Source organism: Spodoptera frugiperda, chromosome 16 (assembly GCF_023101765.2).
Source record: "Spodoptera frugiperda isolate SF20-4 chromosome 16, AGI-APGP_CSIRO_Sfru_2.0, whole genome shotgun sequence".
In the NCBI taxonomy this organism is placed as follows: domain Eukaryota; kingdom Metazoa; phylum Arthropoda; class Insecta; order Lepidoptera; family Noctuidae; genus Spodoptera; species Spodoptera frugiperda.
In genome coordinates this window covers 5,106,900-5,109,078 of record NC_064227.1, presented here as the reverse complement: position 1 = coordinate 5,109,078, position 2,179 = coordinate 5,106,900, and the positions used below count along the sequence as shown (strand labels likewise).

The 2,179-nt window shown below is 34.7% G+C and overlaps 1 non-coding gene across 1 annotated transcript; it reads right to left on the bottom strand.

The window, feature by feature from the left end:
* Window positions 1-550: 550 nt before the first annotated feature.
* On the bottom strand, window positions 551-638 carry Trnay-gua (transfer RNA tyrosine (anticodon GUA)). Its single transcript is given in 2 exon segments — window positions 551-586; window positions 602-638. It is a non-coding gene; the product is annotated as a tRNA-Tyr (tRNA).
* Between the last annotated feature and the right edge of the window lie 1,541 nt (window positions 639-2,179).

Below are 2,179 nucleotides of genomic sequence, written 5' to 3'. Positions count from 1 at the left end.
TTTAATTTCAATAAAATCTCAATAATTATTGAATGTCAAAACTATACAACCCCAATCGTAGCTATTAAATTCAGAGTACGGATTTACTTATTATTCTGTAGTACGGAATATAAAGCCAAACTCAATACCATTTAGTTCATTCAATATCCACGCAATACGGATGCAATGGGCGCTAGTGTTGCAACTCAATAGTACGAAATTTCACAATATCAATGTTGATCGATCGGAATTGGATTCAAGAGTAAGGGTGCTTTTGCCACAAATATTGATGATAGGGAAGCCATCCATAGCACGCATCAACAATCCTAAGCTATATGTATAAATGAATATGATTGGTGGAAGCCAAACGAATCCACAGCAACGTAGCATAGCAATATCATATCTCCGGTGGAAAATTACTCTAAGCCCACCGTGGTCTCGGAATAAAATCAACTTTTGAAAATTTTTACTTTTGTTCAATTTATACTATTATTTTTTATTAAACTTTCTATTTACTTGTCTTAACATTTTTTATTCAGATTAATATAACATAAATCATCGACAAAAAGTCTCCTTCGAGCCGGATTTGAACCAGCGACCTATGGATTACAATCGTATACCTCTACAGTCCACCGCTCTACCAACTGAGCTATCGAAGGCATGGATGGGGTTGCCAAAAACCGAGTCTTATGGGCTGAAGCGTAATTATAATAATAAGGTAGATGACTAATTTTTAAATAAATCTCCGTCTTGTAGATTATTTTAAAACATTAGACACGTATTCTTTCACATAAAATAAACGATGTTAATGAAATATACTATTTTTTTTTAATAATTGACGTTTTGTTCTCCAAATGGACTGAAACTTCGGGAGTTGCGGACAACGTAAAAGGTTACCGGGGCTCCGGCTCAAAGCAGGAGAAGGAACGGGATGGTTTTTAGTCAGTAAGAGTCTGATACTTCCTCTCGCCTCACCCAAGGTGAGAGAAGTCATTAGATGATTTTACCCCGTCAAAAAAGGGGATATAATGAAGTAAATCATATATATTTTATAAATATATTATTACAACTACACCTAATTAAACAAAAACATAACATAAGAGTTCAAAATTAAACATTTAACTAAAAGCAATCTAAAATCCTACCATCGGGGGCAATGACAAAGCTACACGGACGGACACACAAAACAATGTTCTTAGATATATAGGTAAAATGTACATGTGTCGGTACGATCGCACTGCCTTCACCCATACATATGAATTTTATGAAACCTGCGCAGGATTCTATCGAGTCGACGTTCGGTATAAAATATTTTTGAATAATGCTTGAGTTGAGTTAACTTTTAATTGATTGATGAAGTGTAATGTATTCCAAATTAAATCAAATCAAAATGATAATACAATCAAAAATATTGTAATGAGTATTCTGAGATTGATACTCAGTTAATCCTTGGGATTGAGAGCACTGTTGCATTGTTTTTGTTTTTTAGGGATTCACTGAATCTAAAAATTTTATAATCGACACTCATAGATGATTGTTATACTTTCTTGATTTCTTATAGACTTGATAGATGTTTTACCAAACCTAATAATATATGTAGTTTTCGGCACGTCGGTTTCCAGTGAGGCCGTGGGATCACTACGGCCTCACAGACGTGAAATAACGCTTGCGTTGTGTTTCGTTGTGCGAGTGAGGTTACCGGACGCCTAATAAACCCCCGTTCCCAATCTTCTCCATCCTTGATTCCCCATCAACCATTAAATTCCTAACCCCTCAAAAGCCAGCGACGCACTTTTAACGCATCTGGTATTTCGGGTGTCCATGGGCGGCGGTGATTGCTTACCATCAGGTGATCCATCTGCTCATTTACTGGCTTATACGATAAAAAAGTGGAAATAACTTAATATATTTGACTCCTTTCTCATAAAAATCGCTAGTATTATGACATTACCTCTTATTACAAAAGATTTGAAGGGATAGACTAATAATATTAGATATACTTAACCAAGTTATATTAGATTTATCAGTTTCGTTATGAATTATGCTATAGATAATTATTTATTATGTTTATTAGTCATTACAGAGTTGCGAAGTTATTAATTGGGCGTATAACGCAATGAATCTATCGTCACAAGCTAGTCTAGTTTATTTGTAGACAGAGTGACTAATCGCGTTACCTTTAAAATCTTCAGATATTGTA